Source organism: Ranitomeya variabilis, chromosome 4, assembly GCF_051348905.1.
Source record: "Ranitomeya variabilis isolate aRanVar5 chromosome 4, aRanVar5.hap1, whole genome shotgun sequence".
In the NCBI taxonomy this organism is placed as follows: domain Eukaryota; kingdom Metazoa; phylum Chordata; class Amphibia; order Anura; family Dendrobatidae; genus Ranitomeya; species Ranitomeya variabilis.
In genome coordinates this window covers 449,016,284-449,040,121 of record NC_135235.1, presented here as the reverse complement: position 1 = coordinate 449,040,121, position 23,838 = coordinate 449,016,284, and the positions used below count along the sequence as shown (strand labels likewise).

The following is a 23,838-nucleotide window of genomic DNA, read 5'->3' as shown; positions in this document are numbered from 1 at the left end:
TTATCTCCGTGTTCCTGCTGCTCAGCTGATTGATAGCAGCATGCGATGAGCACGGGGGTGGGAACTTACTAGACGGGCGCCTTCTGGTACTATGGCGCCTGCGAGCACTTCCTGCTGTAGCAGGGAAGCTCTCTCTGAGGTGCGCTGGAGGGCGGGAGTGCCTTAGGCTACGTTCACATTTGCGTTGTGCGCCGCAGCGTCGGCGCCGCAACGCACAACGCAAACAAAAACGCGGCAAAACGCACGCTAAAACGCTGCGTTTTGCGCCGCATGCGTCGTTTTTGCCCGCAAGTTGGACGCAAAAAAAATGCAACTTGAAGCGTTTCTTGCGTCCAACGCTTGCGGCCATGCGGCGCAAAACGCAGCACAACGCATGTCCATGCGCCCCCATGTTAAGTATAGGGGCGCATGACGCATGCGGCGCCGCTGCGGCGCCCGACGCTGCGGCGCTGACCGCAAATGTGAACGTAGCCTTACTGACTGCCTGCCTCCTTCATGATCCCCCGCACTCATCTGCCTGTGAGTATTAGCCAGGGTAGCGAGGGGATTCTCCATTGGTGGGTGATGGGGACTTAAGCCGGCAACCGCCGGCGGTGAATTTAGAAGCGGTGGACCGGGGGGATGAGCGCTGAGCCCTGCGATCAGGGCTTGCAGCCAGTGCTCAGCTTCCTGCTCTGCTCTCACCCGCAGGACCTCAATCAGAGGGTCTGCCATAGTCTTCTTCAGAACAGCGCAGCCATGCACATCTGCCTGCCAAGAGCCAGCCAAGCCCGCCTGCCTGCCAAAGTGCCAGCTGTGTCTGCCTGCCTGCCAGAGTGCCAGTCGTGCCCATCCGTACTTGCTCGCACCTGTCAGCTGCTACAATCAGACACCGCCCTGGAGTGGTACCTATTTGCTACCTGCCGCACAAGCCTGACCTCACCACTAGAGGCTCCAGTGAACACCAAGGTAGATGCTTAGTCACGCCCCTCCGGGGTAGTCTGGTTTGTGGCACAGTGGGGTCACAATCTTCGCTCGCACCACCTAGTCCGGGCGAGAGCGTTACAGTTACCCTTGAGAAAGTAGGAAAAAATTAAATTTAAATAAAAAATGTTGTGAAAGAAAACTAAATGTTTATATTTTCCTTCCACATTCACAAAATTCCTGTGAAGCACCTGAAGGGTTAATAAACTTCTTGAATGTTGTTTTGAACACCTTGAGAGGTGCAGTTTTTAGAACGGTTTCACTTTTGGGTATTTTCTCTCATATACACCTCTCAAAGTCACTTTAAATGTAATGTCCCTGAAAAAAATTTATTTTTGAACATTTTGTTGGAAAAATTAGAAATTGCTTGTCAACTTTTAACCCTTACAACGTCCTAAAAAAATTGTTTCAAAAATTGTGTGTCAGGGAGAGACTAGGTGAGCGAGAGCTAATAACCCGGGCCCCTGCAGCTTCCCTCAGACTAGGGAAATCCTGACTGACCCTCTACCTGGAGTTTACACTGAAGGTGTGCATGTCCAGGCCTCTAACCTCACCCTGTTTCCTGAGCTCAGCCCTAGGCTGAAACCTCCTCCCACCACCCAGTGAAGATGTTATTCCCCAATACCCACAGTTAGCACAGACAAGGAAAAAGGAAAATATACACCACGCCGCAGTCACTCAGGAATACACTATAAATGTGCAGGGCAAAATAAATACAAATATAGGAAGGAGTAAATAAGACAAAGGAAAATACACCACCAGCAACGAATCTCCAACCACCAGCTCTCCTCACCAGACCGAGATAACAATGCACAAGACAGAAGCTATAATCGGCGACGCCCAAAGATCAGGAGAACTATTTAAAGGCAGTGGGCATGGCCCAGCTTCCAATCCAAGGATTAGGTAAATTAACCCCGGAACAGCTAGATAAAATCTAGCAGACGCCAATGAGCAAATAGTGGTCAAAAGCGGAATTACCGCTGTCTGTTGGACGACCTGGTCTGAACAGCATCCGATATGACAGTACCCCGCCTTCTACGAGGGACCCCAGGGCCCTCACGGCTAATAGGACCCGGCTTGTCCGGATGACGGCGGTGAAACAACCTGACCAGCCGGTCAGCATGAACGTCCGAGGCTGGTACCCAGGACCTCTCCTCAGGCCCATAACCACGCTAATGTACCAAGTACTGTAAAGTGCGACGCACTACACGAGAGTCAACCACCTTGGAGACTTCAAACTCCAAATTACCATCCACCAAGACTGGAGGTGGCATAGGCGCCACGTCCACAGAACCCACCACCTTCTTTGTATCTTATACACCGTAGGGAGCTCCAATCGGTACGCTACTGGGTTAATGACGGCGGTGACCCTAAATGGACCAATAAACCGTGGACCCAATTTAAGGGATGGTATTTTGAGTCTTATGTTTTTTGTGGATAACCACACCCAGTCATCCACACTCAGGTCCGGACCTGGCACACGCCTACTGTCAGCCACACGTTTGTACCTAGCACCCACACTCAACAGGCGCTGTTTAACTCTCCTCCAGACTGATGACAATTGTGTTCCTAACTGGTCCTCCTCCGGAATGCCGGAAGAGCCCCTCTGACTCAAGGTACAAAATTGAGGATGTAGCCCGTAAACACAAAAAAACGGAGACTCCCCAGACGACTCCTGGCGGTGATTATTGATGGCAAACTCAGCCAAAGGAAGAAAGGTAGACCACTCCTCCTGGTTATCAGAGACAAAGCAGCGTAAGTACTGTTCCAAATTTTGGTTCATACGCTCAGTCTGACCATTTGACTGAGGATGAAACGCCGAAGAATGAGATAACTTGATTCCCAGCCGTGAGCAAAACGCTCTCCAAAATTTTGCCACAAACTGAGACCCCCTATCAGACACAATGTCAGACGGAACCCCATGAAGTCTGACCACCTCCTACACAAATACTTGGGCCAGAGTCTTAGCGTTAGGCAACGCAGGCAAAGACACAAAGTGCGACATTTTAGAAAACCGATCAACAATCACCAAGATGACCGTGTTTCCAGCTGATGAGGGCAAATCAGTGATGAAATCCATGGAGATTTCCGTCCATGGCTTACTAGGTACCTCAAGAGGAAGTAGTGTGCCAACAGGACGGGAGCGGGGCGTCTTAGCCCTAGCGCACGTGGTACAAGCTGACACGTATGAGACCACGTCCTGTCAGATCTTGGGCCACCAAAACCGACGTGACACCAACTCCAAGGTACCTCTAACCCCTGGATGACCAGCCAGGACAGCATCATGATGCTCCGCCAAAACCTTTAGGCGGAGATGAAGCGGTACAAAAGATTTGTTGACGGGAAGCTCAGATGGTACCTCCTCCTGAGCCTCGGCAATCTCAGCCTCAACCTCGGTAGTGAGAGCCGAAACCACAACACCCTTTTGGAGGATGGGTACTGGATCTTTCCGAGGTTCTCCCCCCGGAAAACACCTGGACAGAGCATCCGCCTTAGTGTTTTTAGACCCCGGTCTGTAAGTGACCACAAAATTGAACCGCGTGAAAAACAATGCCCAGCGAGCCTGCCTGGGGGACAGACGCTTGGCAGACTCCAAATACAGCAGATTCTTATGATCGGTAATAACAGTGACCTGATGTACCGACCCCTCCAAGAAGTGTCGCCATTCCTCAAAGGCCAACTTAATTGCCAACAACTCCCTGTTGCCGATATCGTAGTTACGTTCGGCGGACGACAGTTTCTTGGAGAAATAGGCGCACAGATGTAAACCACTCAAAGATGAGCCTTGAGATAGTACCGCCCCCACACCTACCTCAGACGCATCGACTTCCACAACAAAAGGTTTTGATACGTCTGGCTGCACAAGAATGGGGGCTGAAACAAAACTGTTCTTAAGAAATTCAAATGCGCGCACAGCAGCCTCAGGCCAAACGGAGAAATTGGTACCCTTTTTAGTCATGTCAGTTAGCGGTTTAGCAATGATGGAAAAATCCTTGATAAATTTCCTATAGTAGTTAGAAAACCCAAGGAACCGCTGAAGTGCTTTCAGGTTATCAGGATGTTCCCAAAGCAGCACCGCCTGCACCTTAGCGGCATCCATTTTAAAACCAGAAGCAGACACAATATAACCCAAGAAAGGCAACTCTTGAACAGAAAATACACATTTTTCAAGTTTAGCATACAGCTTATTCTCTCTGAGAAGCTGTAACACCTGCCTGACATGATCTAAATGAGTATCACGGTCGCAAGAATATATGAGAATGTCATCTAGGTACACGATAACGAATTTCCCCAAAACATGCGAGAACACATCATTGATGAAATGTTGGAACACTGCAGGTGCGTTAGTCAACCCAAGCGGCATCACCAAATTTTCAAAATGACCCTCAGGGGTATTAAAAGCCGTCTTCCACTCATCACCTTGACGGACTCTTATGAGGTTGTACGCCCCCCTGAGGTCAAGCTTGGTAAACCACTTAGCACCTGCCACCTGGTTGAACAAATCTGGTATCAGAGGCATAGGGTATGGATCACGAACCGTAATCTGGTTCAACTCCCTGAAATCCAAACACGGGCGTAATCCGCCATCTTTCTTCTTCACAAAGAATCCACGTGGAAAAAGATAGAACCGGAGGATAGAAGCCGCGCAGACCACAATGAAGGTAACAGAGTTACACACACACTCTGTTTATTAGCCTACGCGTTTCGTGGCAAACAGGCCACTTCATCAGGGCATGATGAAGTGGCCTGTTTGCCACGAAACGCGTAGGCTAATAAACAGAGTGTGTGTGTAACTCTGTTACCTTCATTGTGGTCTGCGCGGCTTCTATCCTCCGGTTCTATCTTTTTCCACGTGGATCCATACTGTTTGCCGGGAGCCTGCTGCGACCATACGTGCTTATCCAAGGGAGTTGTGACCTATCACAACCAGACCAGGTGAGTCTGTTTTGTGGGGGTCCAGGTGATTGCGATACCTGAAGGTATTACTCTATGTGCGCTTCTTTTTCTTGTTTTTAGAGTTCTTCACAAAGAAGAACCCTGCTGCCACCGGCGAGGATGACGGCCTGATGTGCCCTTTGCTCAAGCTTTCAGCAATGTAATCTTTTAACGCTTGTCTCTCCGGACCGGAGATGTTAAACATCCTTGCTTTAGGCAATTTGGCCCCTGGTTTAAACCTGATAGAACAGTCATAAGGACGATGTGGCGGCAACTCTGAACAACCCTTCTCAGAGAACACATCCACAAAATCCTGAAGTGACTCCGGAACGCTTGAAGTCACTGCAGCCACACATGTGGCCACGCAATTCTCCTGGCAGAACTCGGTCCACCGAATTATGTCCTGAGTTTTCCAGTCAATTACCGGGTTGTGCATAGACAACCAAGGAAAACCCAAAACCAACTGAGCAGGAAGATTCCTGAGCACCTTACATGTAACCCGCTCGGAATGTAGAACTCCAATGTGGAGTTTCACCTCAGCCACAAATTCAGTAATCTCCCCCTGAGAGAGAGGAGCAGCATTGATGGTGACCACGCGGATAGGATGAGACAGTTTTTCAATCCTAAAACCTGCTGTGCGCGCAAACTCCTCACCAATGAGATTTGTGGCTGAACCACTATCCACAAAAACAGTAATTGGCAGCTCACTGCCAGCAACAAAAACCTTAGCAGGGAGCATGCACTGAGAAACCACCATGGAGGATATACATAAGCCCAGATGGGCTCCTCCACACCCTCTGAGCTTAGAAGTTTTCCGCCGTTGCGTTTTTCTTAGGCAGCAGAGGACAGATGTTAATAAAATGACCCGTCTTACCACAGTAAAAACAGGCTCCCTGCTTCCTGAGCTCAGGGACTGGACGCTTCACATGTGACACCCCTGCGATTTGCAAAGGCTCCATGGGCTCACCTGCAGCAACCTCACGTGAACCTAAACCCTCTCCCATAGGCGGTGTCACATGTTCCCCCTGACGCAAACGGCGATCAATGCGGACAACCAGACTCATGGCGGAATCTAGAGAAGCAGGAGTCTCGTACATCAGAAGGGCTTTTTTTACCCTTCCAGAAATCCCATGTATAAACTGACTCCGCAATGCTGGATCATTCCATTGTGTATCGATCGCCCAGCGATGAAATTCAGAACAGTAATCCTCTGCAACTCGCTCCCCCTGGCGAATAGAGCGTATCTTAGATTCTGCTAGAGCCATTTTGTCAGGTTCATCGTAGATTTTCCCAAGACAGGAAAAAAAACTCTCCACAGAGTCAAATGCAGCAGAATCAGATGGCAAAGAAAACGCCCATGCTTGCGGATCACCACTCAACAATGACAACACCAGGCCCACACGCTGATCCTCATTACCTGAAGATATCGGGCGCATACGGAAATATAGTTTGCAAGCTTCACGAAAAGAAACAAATTTACTGCGTTCCCCAGCAAATTTTTCAGGCAAAGGAAATTTAGGCTCAGCAATGGGATCCATGACAAAACACAAAAAAACAACCCCCTTTTTTTTTCTTTTTTTTTGTGTTGTTGGGCCGATTATAATGTCAGGGAGAGACTAGGTGAGCGAGAGCTAATAACCCGGGCCCCTGCAGCTTCCCTCAGACTAGGGAAATCCTGACTGACCCTCTACCTGGAGTTTACACTGAAGGTGTGCATGTCCAGGCGTCAAACCTCACCCTGTCTCCTGAGCTCAGCCCTAGGCTGAAACCTCCTCCCACCACCCAGTGAAGATGTTATTCCCCAATACCCACAGTTAGCACAGACAAGGATAAAGGAAAATATACACCACGCCGCAGTCACTCAGGAATACACTATAAATGTGCAGGGCAAAATAAATACAAATATAGGAAGGAATAAATAAGACAAAGGAAAATACACCACCAGCAACAAATCTCCAACCACCAGCTCTCCTCACCAGACTGTTGTGAATTAGACTTTTTTGGCTCCCTCTTGTGGTCACTAGTGATATGACTCTGGGATTGTCTTTCTTCAGTTTTGGCACCCACCTGGGTCGTTAGTCCAGGGGTGTTGCTATATAAACTTCCTGAATTCTCAGTCTGGTGCCTGGCATCGTTGTAATCAGTTCCTTTCTGTTTGCTCCTGTCTGCTGGTCCTGGATCTTGCAAAATTAAGCTACGTCCTGCTTCTTTGTTTTTTAGTTATTTGCATTGCTCTTATTTTTTGTCCAGCTTGTACTAAATGTGATTCCTGATTTTGCTGGAAGCTCTAGGGGGCTGGTAATCTCCCCCCGGGCCGTTAGACGGTTCGGGGGTTCTTGAATATCCAGCGTGGGAATTTTGATAGGGTTTTTGCTGACCGTATAAGTCATCTTACTATATTCTGCTATTAGTCAGTGGGCCTCTCTTTGCTAAATACCTAGTTCATTCTTACGTTTGTCTTTTCTCCTTACCTCACCGTTATTATTTGTTGGGGGCTTGTATCCAACTTTTGGGGTCTTTTCTCTGGAGGCAAGAAAGGTCTATCTTTTCCCTTCTAGGGTTAGTTAGTTCTCCGGCTGGCGCGAGACGTCTAGAACCAACGTAGGCACGTTCCCCGGCTGCTGCTATTTGTGGTGCTAGGTTTAGATATACGGTGAGCCCAGTTACCACTGCCCTATGAGCTGGTTTTTTGTGTTTGCAGACTTGGTATTTACTTTTGAGACCCTCTGCCATTGGGGTCATAACAGTATGCCAGGCCAAAGTTGAATTTTTAATGCATTGCAGAAGTGGGATAATAAGAAAGGAAATTCTGAGGTTTTTTTTTTTTTTTTTCTTCCTTTCTTTCTTCCTCCCCTTTACCTCTGAGTGGCTTGAGCTTGCTGCAGACATGAATGTCCAGACCTTGATTACAAGTGTAGATCAGCTTGCTGCTCGTGTGCAGGGCATACAAGATTTTGTTACCAGTAGTCCAATGTCTGAACCTAAAATACCTATTCCTGAACTGTTCACTGGAGATCGATTTAAGTTTAGGAATTTCAGAAATAATTGTAAATTGTTTCTATCTCTGAGACCCCGTTCATCTGGAGACTCAGCTCAGCAAGTTAAAATTGTTATCTCTTTCTTACGGGGCGACCCTCAGGATTGGGCCTTCTCGCTAGCGCCAGGAGATCCGGCATTGGCAAATATTGATGCGTTTTTTCTGGCGCTCGGATTGCTTTACGAGGAACCCAATCTTGAAATTCAGGCAGAAAAAGCCTTGCTGGCTATTTCTCAGGGCCAGGATGAAGCTGAAGTGTATTGCCAAAAATTTCGGAAATGGTCCGTGCTTACTCAGTGGAATGAGTGTGCTCTGGCCGCAAATTTCAGAAATGGCCTTTCTGAAGCCATTAAGAATGTGATGGTGGGTTTCTCCATTCCTACAAGTCTGAATGATTCAATGGCGCTGGCTATTCAAAGTGACGGCGTTTGCGGGAGCGCAAAGCCGCTAATTCTCTGGTGGTGTTGTCTGAACAAACACCTGATTTAATGCAATGTGGTAGAATTCAGACTAGAAATGAACGGAAAAATCATAGACGTCAGAATGGGTTGTGTTTTTACTGTGGTGATTCAACACATGTTATATCAGCATGCTCTAAACGCCCAACAAGGGTTGTTAGTCCTGTCGCCATTGGTAATTTGCAACCTAAATTTATTTTGTCTGTGACCTTAATTTGCTCATTGTCCTCCTACCCTGTTATGGCGTTTGTGGATTCAGGTGCTGCCCTGAGTCTTATGGATCTGTCATTTGCCAAGCGCTGTGGTTTTGTTCTTGAGCCGTTGGTAAATCCTATCCCTCTTAGAGGTATTGATGCTACGCCATTGGCGGAAAATAAACCGCAGTTTTGGACACAGGTAACCATGTGCATGACTCCTGAACATCGGGAGGTGATTCGTTTTCTTGTTCTGCATAAAATGCATGATTTGGTCGTTTTGGGTCTGCCATGGTTACAGACCCATAATCCAGTCTTGGATTGGAAGGCAATGTCTGTGTCAAGTTGGGGCTGTCAGGGAATTCATGGTGATTCCCCACCGGTGTCTATTGCTTCCTCTACTCCTTCGGAAGTTCCTGAGTATTTGTCTGATTATCAGGATGTATTCAGCGAGTCCAGGTCCAGTGCTCTTCCTCCTCATAGGGACTGTGACTGTGCTATAGATTTGATTCCAGGTAGTAAATTTCCTAAGGGAAGATTATTTAATCTGTCTGTACCTGAGCATACCGCAATGCGTTCGTATATCAAGGAATCTCTGGAGAAGGGGCATATCCGTCCATCCTCTTCCCCTCTTGGTGCAGGATTCTTTTTTGTGGCCAAGAAGGACGGATCTTTGAGACCTTGTATTGACTATCGGCTTCTGAATAAAATCACTGTTAAATTTCAGTATCCTTTGCCTCTGTTGTCGGACTTGTTTGCCCGGATTAAAGGTGCCAAGTGGTTCACCAAGATAGATCTTCGTGGTGCATACAACCTTGTGCGCATTAAGCAAGGAGATGAATGGAAAACTGCATTTAATACGCCCGAAGGTCATTTTGAGTACTTGGTGATGCCTTTTGGGCTCTCTAATGCTCCTTCAGTGTTTCAGTCCTTTATGCATGATATTTTCCGGAAGTATCTGGATAAATTTATGATTGTTTATCTGGATGATATTCTGTTTTTTTCTGATGATTGGGACTCGCATGTAGAGCAGGTCAGGATGGTGTTTCAGGTTTTGCGTGAGAATGCTTTGTTTGTTAAGGGCTCAAAGTGTCTCTTTGGAGTACAGAAGGTTCCCTTTTTGGGTTTTATTTTTTCCCCTTCTGCGGTGGAGATGGACCCAGTCAAGGTCCGAGCTATTCATGATTGGACTCAACCCACGTCAGTTAAGAGTCTTCAGAAGTTCTTGGGTTTTGCTAACTTCTACCGTCGTTTTATCGCTAATTTTTCTAGCGTTGTTAAACCTTTGACGGATATGACCAAGAAAGGTACTGATGTTGCTAACTGGGCTCCTGCAGCCGTGGATGCTTTCCAGGAGTTGAAGCGCCGGTTTACTTCGGCACCTGTTTTGTGCCAGCCTGATGTCTCACTTCCCTTTCAGGTTGAAGTGGATGCTTCTGAGATTGGGGCAGGGGCCGTTTTGTCGCAGAGAGGCCCTGGTTGCTCTGTAATGAGACCATGTGCTTTTTTCTCTAGGAAGTTTTCGCCTGCTGAGCGGAATTATGATGTTGGCAATCGGGAGTTGTTGGCCATGAAGTGGGCATTTGAGGAGTGGCGTCATTGGCTCGAGGGTGCTAAGCATCGTGTGGTGGTCTTGACTGATCACAAAAATCTGATGTATCTCGAGTCTGCTAAACGCCTGAATCCTAGACAGGCCCGTTGGTCATTGTTTTTCTCCCATTTTGACTTTGTGGTCTCGTATTTACCGGGTTCAAAGAATGTGAAGGCTGATGCTTTTTCAAGGAGCTTTGTGCCGGACTCTCCTGGAGTCGCAGAACCGGTTGGTATTCTTAAAGAGGGAGTTATCTTGTCAGCCATTTCTCCGGATTTGCGACGTGTGTTGCAGAGATTTCAGGCTGGTAGACCTGACTCTTGTCCACCTGACAGACTGTTTGTTCCTGATAAGTGGACCAGCAGAGTCATTTCCGAGGTTCATTCCTCGGTGTTGGCAGGGCATCCGGGAATTTTTGGCACCAGAGATTTGGTGGCTAGGTCCTTTTGGTGGCCTTCCTTGTCACGGGATGTGCGGTCATTTGTGCAGTCCTGTGGGACTTGTGCTCGAGCTAAGCCTTGCTGTTCTCGTGCCAGCGGGTTGCTCTTGCCCTTGCCTGTCCCGAAGAGGCCTTGGACACACATTTCCATGGATTTCATTTCAGATCTTCCGGTGTCTCAGGGCATGTCTGTCATCTGGGTGGTATGTGATCGCTTTTCCAAGATGGTCCATTTGGTATCTTTGCCTAAGCTGCCTTCCTCTTCCGATCTGGTTCCTTTGTTCTTTCAGAATGTGGTTCATTTACACGGCATTCCTGAGAATATTGTGTCTCAGAGGATCCCAGTTTGTTTCCAGGTTCTGGCGATCCTTTTGTGCTAAGATGGGCATTGATTTGTCGTTTTCGTCTGCCTTTCATCCTCAGACTAATGGACAAACGGAGTGAACTAATCAGACTCTGGAGGCTTATTTGAGGTGTTTTGTTTCTGCAGATCAGGATGATTGGGTGACCTTCTTGCCGTTGGCTGAGTTTGCCCTTAATAATCGGGCTAGTTCCGCTACTTTGGTTTCGCCATTTTTTTGCAACTCTGGTTTCCATCCTCGTTTTTCCTCGGGACATGTGGAGCCTTCTGACTGTCCTGGGGTAGATTCTGTGGTGGATAGGTTGCAGCAGATTTGGAATCATGTGGTGGACAACTTAAAGTTGTCACAGGAGAAGGCTCAGCGTTTTGCCAACCGCCGCCGCGGTGTGGGTCCCCGACTTCGTGTTGGGGATTTGGTATGGCTGTCTTCTCGATTTGTTCCTATGAAGGTCTCCTCTCCTAAATTTAGGCCTCGCTTCATCGGTCCTTACAAGATATTGGAGATCCTTAATCCTGTGTCCTTTCGCTTGGATCTTCCGGTGTCGTTTGCCATTCACAACGTGTTCCATAGGTCTTTGTTGCGGCGGTACGTTGTGCCTGTGGTTCCTTCTGTTGAGCCTCCTGCTCCGGTGTTGGTTGAGGGCGAGTTGGAGTACGTAGTGGAGAAGATCTTGGATTCTCGTCTCTCCAGGTGGAGGCTTCAGTATCTGGTCAAGTGGAAGGGCTATGGTCAGGAGGATAATTCCTGGGTGGTTGCCTCTGATGTGCATGCGGCCGATTTAGTTCGTGCCTTTCACGCTGCTCATCCTGATCGCCCTGGTGGTCTTGGTGAGGGTTCGGTGACCCCTCCTTAAAGGGGGGGTACTGTTGTGAATTAGACTTTTTTGGCTCCCTCTTGTGGTCACTAGTGATATGACTCTGGGATTGTCTTTCTTCAGTTTTGGCACCCACCTGGGTCGTTAGTCCAGGGGTGTTGCTATATAAACTTCCTTAATTCTCAGTCTGGTGCCTGGCATCGTTGTAATCAGTTCCTTTCTGTTTGCTCCTGTCTGCTGGTCCTGGATCTTGCAAAATTAAGCTAAGTCCTGCTTCTTTGTTTTTTGGTTATTTGCATTGCTCTTATTTTTTGTCCAGCTTGTACTAAATGTGATTCCTGATTTTGCTGGAAGCTCTAGGGGGCTGGTATTCTCCCCCCGGGCCGTTAGACGGTTCGGGGGTTCTTGAATATCCAGCGTGGGAATTTTGATAGGGTTTTTGCTGACCGTATAAGTCATCTTACTATATTCTGCTATTAGTCAGTGGGCCTCTCTTTGCTAAATACCTAGTTCATTCTTACGTTTGTCTTTTCTCCTTACCTCACCGTTATTATTTGTTGGGGGCTTGTATCCAACTTTTGGGGTCTTTTCTCTGGAGGCAAGAAAGGTCTATCTTTTCCCTTCTAGGGTTAGTTAGTTCTCCGGCTGGCGCGAGACGTCTAGAACCAACGTAGGCACGTTCCCCGGCTGCTGCTATTTGTGGTGCTAGGTTTAGATATACGGTCAGCCCAGTTACCACTGCCCTATGAGCTGGTTTTTTGTGTTTGCAGACTTGGTATTTACTTTTGAGACCCTCTGCCATTGGGGTCATAACACCAGACTGAGATAACAACGCACAAGACAGAAGCTATAATCAGCGACGCCCAAAGATCAGGAGAACTATTTAAAGGCAGTGGGCATGGCTGTTATGATCCTAGTGGTAGAGGATCTCAGGACTTCCAGCTAAGTCCGCAAACACAAAAACCAGCTCATAGGGAAGTGGTAACTTGGCTGACCGCATATCTGATCCTAGCACAACAACTAGAAGTAGCCGGGGAACGTACCTACGTTGATTCTAGATGTCTCGCACCAGCCGGAGAACTAACTAACCCTTTCAGAGAAAATAAGACCTCACTTGCCTCCAGAGAAAATACCCCAAAGTTATAATACAAGCCCCCAACAAATAATAACGGTGAGGTAAGAAGAAAAGACAAACGTAAGAATGAACTAGATTTAGCAAAGAGAGGCCCACTAATTAATAGCAGAAAATAGGAAGAGGACTTATGCGGTCAGCAAAAACCCTATAAAAATATCCACGCTGAATATCCAAGAACCCCCGCACCGACTAACGGTGTGGGGGGAGAATATCAGCCCCCTAGAGCTTCCAGCAAAAACAGAAATCACATTTTGAACAAGCTGGAACAAAATAAGAGCAAATGCAAATGAACAAAAATAAGAAAGCAGAACTTAGCTTATCTTGCAAAAACCAGGAGACCAGGAGGCAGGAGAAAACAGACATAGACTGATTACATCGATTCCAGGCACTAGACTGAGTATCCAGGAAGTTTAAATAGGAACACCCAAGGCCTAACGAACCAGGTGGGTACCAACCTGGGGAAAGACAATCCAAGTGCCATACCGCTAGTGGCCACAAGAGGGAGCCAAAAAGTATAGTTCACAACACATGGCCCAGCTTCCAATCCAAGGATTAGGTAAATTAACCCCGGAACAGCTAGATAAAATCTAGCAGACACCAATGAGCAAATAGTGGTCAAAAGCGGAATTACCGCTGTCTGTCGGACGACCTGGTCTGAACAGCGTCCGACATGACATTGTGCTGATGTAAAGTAGACATATGAGAAATGTTATTTATTAACTGTTTTGTGTGCCATAACTCTCTGATTTAAGGGCATACAATTTAAAATTTTGAAAATTGCAAAATTTTTAACATTTTTGCCAAATTTCCATTTTTTTCACATATAAATGTAAGTCATATTGAAGAAATTTTGCCTTTATCATGACGTACAATATGTCATGAAAAAGCTTACTCAGAATCAGTGGAATCTGTTGAAGCATTCCAGAGTTATTACGTCAAAAAGTGACACTGGTCAGAATTGTAAAATTTGGCCTGGTCATGAAGGTGAAAACAGGCTCAGGGGTTAAGGGGTTAAGTGTTTTTGCAGCGTTTTTCACCCATTCAAGCGAATAGTAAAAACGCTGCAAAAACATACATAATAATGCACGTAAAAATGTGCAGATAAAATCTTTTTGGTGTAGAAAAAAGCTACAATTACGCCACTCTTAGGGTATGTGTATACAACGTCATAGTTTTTCATGATGAAGACACTTCAGAAAAACGTCAGCTGTCTTTCCTGCAGTGTCTTCTTTGGTGTCTTTTAAGTCATTTTTGCAGGAGCAAACTGGTGTCTTTGTTCATTATTTAAACTATAAATAGTAGGCTGCTTCCATAACCAGGTTACTTCTTTTAGCCACTTCATGGCTTTTGAAGTCCAAAATGGTTAAAAGAAATGACAAAGATAGAACATGTGCGCACAGCAAATAGTTCTTCCATTGCTATGTATTATCTCCAGTCTTTGTAGCATTTTTTAGAACTTTTTCAGGAGGGTTCCAGGTGGAATCCACCTGAAAATAAAGTCGTGTGCACGTACACTACAGCTATGTTCTCACAATAAGTAGTTTGTGAGTTTTTGATGTTGCAGATTTTTTTGTCTTTTAACTTACGGCATTTCATTCAGAATGGCAATCTTAGTAGCTCAATAATGAAAATGGTTTGTAAAATTGGAATTTCTAGTGTATGGCATTATTAATTTATCATTATTTATTATTATTCCATGGCGTTTTACATGTGAAAAAGGGTACACATAATAAAAACGAGTACCGTAATGTTAAAAAATAAAAGTCACAATTGGTACAGGAGGAGAGAGGACCCTGCCTGTGAAGGCTCACAATCTACAAAGGATGGGTGAGGATACAGTAGGTGAGGACAGACCTGGTCGTGCAGCGGTGTGGTAGATCAGTGGTTACTGCAGGTTGTAGGCTTCTCAGAAGAGGTAGTCTTCAGGTTCCTATTGAAGGTTTCCATGTAGGCGAATGTCTGATATGTTGGGGTAGAGAGTTCCAGAGTAGGGGGGATGCGCAGGAGAAAGCTTGTATGTGATTGTGGGAAGAGGAGATAAGAGTGGAATAGAGAAGGAGATCTTGTAAGGATCGGCGGTTGCGTGCAGCTAAGTACCCGGAGTTGTATGTAGGAGACTGGTTGTGGATGGCTTTGTATGGCATGGTTAGGGTTTTGAACTGGAGTCTCTGGGTAATGGGGAGCCAGTGAAGGGATTGACAGAGGGGAGAATAGAATGGGGAAAAGTGGATTAGTCAGGCAGCAGAGTTTAGAATAGATTGGAGGGGTGCAAAAGTGTTAGAAGGGAGGCCACAAAACAGGAGGCTGCAGTAGTCAAGGCGGGAGTTGATGAGTGCATGGGCTAGGGTTTTTGCAGATTCTTGGTTGAGGAATGTACAGATCCAGGAAATGTTTTTGAGTTGATGTCGACAGAAAGTGGAAAGGGCTTGGATATGTGGTTTGAAGGAGAGATCAGGCCGTTTCTCGCTGTGCTTGCGCTTCTATGGATCAGCCTACCCGTAGGCACAGCGTCAAACGGCCGTCGTTTGCACCTGCTCATAGGAGCTCCTTTCCTCACTCCCCTGGCCATGGAATTTTTAAATGAAGATTGAATAAAGTTGGGATTTTTAGATCGGTGAGTGCCTTCTCCTCTTTTTCGTATACAACAGTGATATTGTTTATTCTCCTTCTGAAGAGCACCCGTGACCGTGATGTGTGGCTGATAATTAATTTACTGCACCTGGTTCAAGATTGGGAAAACCTCGGTTTCTTTAGGCAGTGCCCTTTTTTGTCTGTTTTTTGGGGGGCATTTGCTAAGATTTAAGGACCCCATGCACTAATTAGGTTATCGGTGGGATCCACTAACAATCTAATTTATATTGGATTCTTTGCTACTCAAAAGATAAAGGGGAGAAAAGAATATTATATAGAACATTAGATTTCCAACTGCTGATCCTTTCATTCTCCAAGGGAAATGGGTCTGCACCAGACGAGTTCGGCAGAGGCTCTCTCATAGAGAACACAGGAGTACATGAAAGGGAATCTGTCATCTTTTTGAGGTTTCGGAGTTAATAATATGGGCATACAGGTTGTGCAGGTGAAATTAGTCATACCTGTATGCCTCCTGGATGTGGTATCATTAAGTAAAAATCATCTTTTATACCTTCGCTCATCCAGGCTATGGGGCATAGGCTGCCCAGAAGAGAAAACTGCCTCTGGTCTTCATTATACATGCTTTCTCCTCCCCTTCTCTTCAGATGTCTATTTCATGTCATATTCGCTGCTGGAAATCCCTTGTCTGCTCATCTGTGGGCACTGTCTTAAATTTTGATGTGCACAGGTGCCAGAGGGTCAATGTAGCCCAAACGGGTAACAGATTCCCTTTAAGAAACAGGCTTGTATGTGGTTTCAAAGATGAGACATTAAAATTTACTAAGTCCCCAATACAAATTATAGAAAAATCAGACAAATTAGTCAACTAGCTAATTAAACTATTATTTATGAGATTAAATCTAGAAAATGGATGGTGCCTAAATGAAAATATAAAAAAATATATTTACATGTTTATTTTTTAACTGTTTTTCTTTGCTTCTTTGCTCGGCCTTTCTTCTTTGGGGTGGGAAGAGAAAGGGAATGTGAGGGTTTTTTTTATAAGGGCAAATTAAATAGGATTTAATATAAAAAAGCGTGAACAAAGAAACACATAATTCCTACAAAAGTGATAATACAACAACTGTTGCTGAAATTACAGATGAGATCAGAGCAATTTTAAAAATGCAATCTGCCACCAATGTAAATGTAATGGAAACATTCAAAGAGTCTTTCACCGAGGATGAAATTTACCAATACAATAGCAAGTAAAAGTGAGCTCACACAAAGAGCCAACAAAAGTATTTTGCAGTGTACCATGGAAAACAAGTTAATTGCACCTTATCATCACTAAAAGTTATCATGAAGTTTACTAGGAATATACTGGTTTGAGTTTCTAGCTAATTAGTTAACAGGAAACATTATGTCAGCCCGTACTATTTGGAGCATGTCAATAAAGGGGTTGTCCACCTTTTAATTAACTTTCTCTCATGTTGTAAAATAAAATAAACTTAGTATAGTCACTTTATCAATCCTCCACCGCTCTAATGCTGTTTGGGTCTCCACCTCTTTATGGCATCCAGTATGGTTGCAGTGGTCAAATGTCCTTTTGTCCAGAAAAAGATGTGTAGACTAGTCCTGCTCAGTAAATCGTGTTCTTGTAATACAACCAGTTTATGGATGCAATGGTGACACATTGGTCCAATCCAAAAGTAGCACCTAAACTCAACCAGTACTGTTTGCTCTGTGCAAAAATAGATGTGGAAATTAATTGTTTAAGTAGACAAAGGTTATTTAATTTCAATGATGCACCCAAGGAGGGCCAAACTGCATGATTTTATTATAAAACCAAATGGTAAAGTTAGAATTTGTACTGATAAATGCACAATTAGTAGAGCACTACAAGAACATCCAGCTCAGATTCCTGTCAGTCCAATACATGTACATAAGCCCCTCTACATCAAGACTGGTGTTTTGTACTCCAATTTTTAAAAAGAGCACTGGAGTAATATGATGAAAACTGTTATGATGGATCAGGGCTTTAGTACTTTAGCTAAAGAAAATAATTATAAATAATAATATCTGTTCTTTACCATTAATAGGTTGAGACCACGGTAGTCGATGCACAGGCGAAGAGAACCATCTTTCTTCTTGACGAAGAAGAACCCAGCTCCAGCTGGGGAGGAGGACTTCTGGATAAACCCTTGAGCCAAATTCACATAGAAGGTAATTTTCTCCCTGTGTAGTGCTCCAATTTGAAGCTCCACCTCTTCGGTGATACCAAGAATGGGATCTTTCAGGGGTCTTCCATCTATGGAGACGATGTGCCGGGACTGCTGCAGGGGAACGATTGGGATCCTGAACCGCCCGGCCACAGCTTGCTGGATGAAATATCCACCAGACCCAGAGTCCAGATAGGCCATCTCGGAGAACCACACCTTTCTGAAGATCACCTGCATGGCTATAATTAGTGGGGAGAGGAATCATTCTCACCTAGGGAGGCCTCTCTTACCTGTTCTAGGTGGAAGAGTTTTCCGACCTCTCAGTTCCACTGCGTTGCCCGGAAGCAGAGCGACCACCAAAACGATGCGAATTCCTAGCGAGCTTCTCCTCCTGTTGATATCTCTTCACCTTTACACGGTCAAGCTCCATGGGTTCATCCTCAGGGACCGGAGCAGGACAAGGTGGAAACCGAGGTTTCGGTCAAGAAGATGCTGGACGAGGAAATCGCTTCAAGAGAAACCTCTCAGGAGCGCTCCTGGAGATGAAGGTCAATCATAATGGCGAGGGATATGAGATCATCCAGTGTCTCGGGTAGGTCCCTGACTGCCACCCTTAATTCTTCCGGATAATCCTCGCTGGAAAGCTCCGACCAGAGGCTCATTGGTCCACTGGAGCGCCGAAGCCAGGGTGCGGAAACGGATGGCATACTCACCAACAGAGCGAGAGCCCTGTTGTAAATTAACCCCTTCCCGACATCGCGCATATATTTATGCAAATGTAAGACTCCCTCCTTTCGATGTGGTCTCCGGCGATGAGCCCACATCTTTCCCAGCACATATCAGCTGTTTTGAACATATGTGAATCCCTGGTCACCGGTTCGTTTGCATGACAAGCAGAGTTCTCCAGGAGACCTCTATGGTTGTCACTGCCAGATTGCTACGAGCACCACCCGATGGTCAGTGCTCATAGCAAGTGAGTAATTCTCCTACATAGAGGCAATCTGATCATCACCTCTATATGGCAGAGCCGATTGGGTTGTGGCAGCTTCTAGTCGCCCAAGGAGGCTATTGAAGCATGCCAAAACTAAAAAAAAGATTATTGGCAGTATTGCAGAAATTTAGGGATGTTGAATCAATACTTAACCCCTTTCTGACATGTTTTGTACATGTATGTAATGTGACTGCAAGTTTATTGAGCAGACTACCCAAAAAACAATGGTAGACTTGCATTTTATTCACAATTTCACTCTATTTTTCGGTTTTCTGGTATCTTTTATGGTATACTGAATGGAGTGATTCAAAATTACCACTATTCCTGCAATAATCATGTCGGCATATGGCTACATGAATGGAAAAATAAAAAGAAATGATTTTTGCAAGAAGGTGAGGGGAAAAAAATGGGCCATGGTGGTAAGAAGTTAAAACTTAAAGGAAACCTGTCAGCTGGATTGTGCACAGTAACCTACAGACAGTGTCAGGTCGGCGCCGCTATACTGACTACAATGGTTCCTTGGTTGATGAAATCCGTTGTTACGCCCACAGGGCGTGATGATGTATAGTGGACTCACTAGCCTACTGATGGTGCAGTGGCAGCTGTATACCCGATATTCAAGAGACCGGAGAATGAGCTTCAAAAACCAAAGATATTTATTAAAGAAAGTTTAACAAAAGCGAAAAGGTGCCTGAGAGGAGGACCCTCTGGATAACGACACTGTACCGCATAGTGGAGCACCGGGCAAGGTATACCCCTATACAGGGATTCCTCCGTTACAACCCCAGGAGGCCAAACATGCCATGAATCCCAGACCAGAGGGATGACTTGTACAGACCGGAAAGAAGAGACTGTGGAATACTGGCTCTGCCGGTGGAGAGAATCCCGGAGGATCCGTATATTTCCCGAAAAGGCTGGTTCCTCCAGTAGAGGTGTCTGGATGGTTCCACGAGGAGAGGCTTTGTCAGCCTGGAGTGGCATCCGGCATCCAGAGGAACCCAGGATAGGGAACTGCCAGCAAAGGATTCTGTGGAGGCAGAGGTATTAGTATAATGCAAAGCAACAGTCTTCAAATCTTAGAGCACAGCATAATGTTGCCTGAGCCGGAGGCAACGATCCTACAGAATGAACACGTTGCCCAGTCACCTCCCTCAAGGGGAGGATGCCTTTATGCACAGAGCAGCACAGCACAGACAGCCCTAATAGAGAACAGGTGTTCTGCTGCTTTAAGTAAGTGCAGTAAGCGGGGCACGCCTCCTAAGGCTACTTTCACACTTGCGTTTACCTGATCTGCGGCAGGCTGCGGACTTCCTCCGTGAAGCCCCGCCCTCGGCCGCTAGCTCCACCTACTTCTGCATGCGGCCCTTATGCGACCTCCCTACCTATCTTTAACATTAGGTACGCAGGTCGTGCCGCTGTATGCGGATGCTGCCGCATGCGTCGTTTTGACAGAAAAACATCAGAAAGGCAGAGAAGTAGAATGGTGAAATCAGTCAAGGACAATCCTCAGACCATCTCCAGAGAGCTGCAGCATCAACTTGCTGCAGATGGTGTCACTGTGCATCGGTCAACTATACAACGCACTGTGTTTTTTTGCCGCCATGCATAACGCCTTTTTGTATTACCAAACAACTCAATCTTGGTTTCATGAGTCCACAGGACCTTCTTCCAAAAAGAAATTGGCTTCTCCAAATGTGCTTTTGCATACCTCAGCCGACTCTGTTTGTGGCGTGCTTGCAGAAACGGCTTCTTTCGCATCACTCTCCCATACAGCTTCTCCTTGTGCAAAGTGCGTTGTATAGTTGACCGATGCACAGTGACACCATCTGCAGCAAGTTGATGCTGCAGATCTCTGGAGGTGGCCTGAGGATTGTCCTTGACTGATCTCACCATTCTTCTTCTCTGCCTTTCTGATGTTTTTCTTGGCCTGCCACTTCTGGCCTTAACAAGAACTGTACCTGTGTTCTTCCATTTCCTTACTATGTTCCTCACAGTGGAAATTGACAGGTTAAATCTCTGAGACAGCTTTTTGTATTCTTCCCCTGAACAACTATGTTGAATAATCTTTGTTTTCAGATCATTTGACAGTTGTTTTGAGGAGCCCATGATGCCACTCTTCGGAGGAGATTCAAACAGGAGAACAACTTGCAAGTGGCCACTTTAAGTAGCTTTTCTCATGATTGCATACACCTAGCTATGAAGTTCAAAGCTCAATGAGGTTACAAAACCAAAAAAAGTGCTTATTAAAGTCAGTAAAAAGTAGGTAGGAGTATTTAAAACAAGAAAATGATAAGGGTGCCCATACTTATGCACCTGTCAAATTTTGTTTGAATGCAGATTGCACATTTTCTGTTAGTACAATAAACCTCATTTCAAGGCAGAAACATTACTGTGTCCAACAGTTATTAGATATATGAAACTGAAATAGCTGTTGCAAAAAAAACATTTTTATAAAACATTAAGCTTAAGATTAATAGGGGTGCCCAAACTTTTTCATATGACTGTATATAACACAGTATATTACCTAAGCAGTGCACCACATGAAAACTCCTCACAGGCCACCTCAAAGCATGAAGATATAATTAACTCAAAACTAAAAATAATTAAACAACAACCACAAGACAGATGTGATGCCATTAGCCGTGGGTCTGGTCTCTCATAGACAGGGAGACCGGCGCTCCTCACGCGGTGCTATGCACCACACCCGCTCTGTCTCTGCTGCAGGTCCAGTCTCCACTGTCCAGGGAGACCATCGCCTATCACACAGGTCAACTGGTACTGCTCACCCTGTGTTAGGTGTCAAGTTCCCGCCGCTGCACAAGGGGAATCTCGAACCATGTCCGCTGTGGTCTCCCATTCTCCTTCAGCTGCAGTGGAGCCTGCTCAGCAGAGACGTTGGTCCCAGCGTCTGGCTCAAGCAAATACTGTGCATTTGGTTACAGCTGCCAGTCCAGGCTCAGCCTTTGTAACCAGCATTGATCAGAGGTGAGCAGACGTTCCAGGGACTAAGTCCTGCTTTTCTTCTACTGAGCATGCCCACGGGACAACCTCTCATTGGTGGTCGGGGGTCACATGCTCAGGTCCTGTAGCATTTCCGATTGGAGCACTAGGAATGTCCTGGAAGGCTACAGACATAAAAGGTTTGCATGGCCATGCGCTAGTATAAATCAGTTATTGTGTGTGTGTGGATGTGTGCCTGTTCTGGTGAAAGCTCCCATCCATTCCCATCCCTAGTGCTGATGAATGCTCGCGAATGTTGGAGCTGTCTAGCGCCAGTTAGTGCCATCCAGCACCAGGCACAATCTATAGCGTCTAACAGCAGTGTTAGCCAGTGCGGCACCGTGCGCAACCAGTGCGCTTACCTGTCCCTAGTTAGGGCGGTTAGTGGTGTTCGCCAAAGCAGCGCTGCACGCACTCAGTGCGGTAAATCATTATTTAGGTTTTTCCCTGGCACCGCAGTTGCGGCGCCGAGCAATAGTGGTCTAGAGGGATTTTAACCCCGTGTCCTTGGGGCAGAGTCCTGGGACCCAATACTAGCGTTCACTCTGCAGTATTGCAGCCCTGTGACACAACAGGGTTCGCTTCCTTACATACCGGGTGAAGCTAACCCGTGTGTGTTCACATTATATCGCCATATACTGTCCGCCATTACCGAGCAGCAGGTGTCATCTCTGCACGATGGACCCCGGGCTGCGAACGCACCTCATACCATCCCTATAATTATTTGGTGCGTTCCACCAGCCCTAACACCCTGTCCATGGCTCCAGGCGATTGGCGGCTCCGACGTATAATTCAAGCCGCATACAAGGTTATCCTGGAAAAACAGTTGATTCCTTCTGCTCAGGCAATGTTCCCCTACTCTGAGGACTGGTATTTCCAGCAGGACAATGCGCCATGCCGCACAGCTATATCAATCAATGTGTGGATGAAGGACCACCACATCAAATCACTGTCAAGGCCAGCCCAAATCTTCAGACCTGAACCCCATTGAAAACCTCTGGAATGTAACTAAGAGGAAGATGGATAGTCACAAGCCATCAAACAAAGAAGAACTGCTTACATTTTTGTACCAGGAGTGGCATAAGGTCACCCAAAAGCAGTGTGAAAGACTGGTGGAAAGCATGCCAAGACGCATGAAAGCTGTGACTAAAAATCATGGTTATTCCACAAAATATTGATTTCTGAACTCTTCCTGAGTTAAAACATTAGTATTGTTGTTTCTACATGATTATGAACTTGTTTTCTTAGCATTATTTGAAGTCTGCATGCACTGCATTTTTTTGTTATTTTGACCATTCCTCATTTTCTGAAAATAAATAAAAAATTTAGTGCTTGGAAATTCAAAGACATGTTGTCAGTAGTTTATAGAATAAAAGATCAATTTACATTTTACTCAAAAAATATACCTATAAAGAGAAAAATCAGACAAACTGAACATTTTGCAGTGGTCTCTTAATTTTTGCCAGAGCTGTGTCAGTATAGATACACTCACACATAGAGGTACCGCATGATTGTACTTAACAATTGCATTAAGGCCATGTGCACACGTTCAGTATTTTTCGCGTTTTTTTCGCTATAAAAACGTGATAAAAACGTGGAAAAAACGCTAACATATGCCTCCTATTATTTACAGTGTATTCCGCATTTTTTGTGCAAATGTAGCCTTTTTTTCCGCAAAAAAATCGCATCGCGGAAAAAAAAGCAACATGTTCATTAAAATGCTGAATTGCGGGGATTCCGCACACCTAGGAGTGCATTGATCTGCTTACTTCCCGCACGGGGCTGTGCACACCATGCGGGAAGTAAGCAGATTATGTGCGATTGGTACCCAGGGTGGAGGAGAGGAGACTCTCCTCCACGGACTGGGCACCATATAATTGGTAAAAAAAAAAGATTTAAAATAAAAAATAGTGATATACTCACCTTCGATGCCACCCGCAGTCTTCCCGCCTCTCCGGTGCATGCTGCCGCTTCGGTTTCTATAGCTGGTGTGCGGTGAAGGACCTGCGATGACGTCGCGGTCTTGTGATTGGTCGCGAGACCGGTCATGTGACCGCTCACGTGACCGCGACGTCATCGAAGGTCCTGAACCACACCGGCATCTACAGGTCCTTCTCAAAAAATTAGC

General features: G+C 45.9%; 1 protein-coding gene across 1 annotated transcript in view; it reads left to right on the top strand.

The window, feature by feature from the left end:
- Positions 1–470: 470 nt before the first annotated feature.
- Positions 471–23,838, top strand: part of PPP1R16B (protein phosphatase 1 regulatory subunit 16B) — a 134,629-nt gene continuing 111,261 nt past the window's right edge. The window contains exons 1-2 of the mRNA XM_077251528.1: positions 471–519; positions 17,600–17,723. The gene's annotated coding sequence lies outside the window, so the exon portion shown is untranslated. The remainder of the gene's footprint in view (positions 520–17,599; positions 17,724–23,838) is intronic.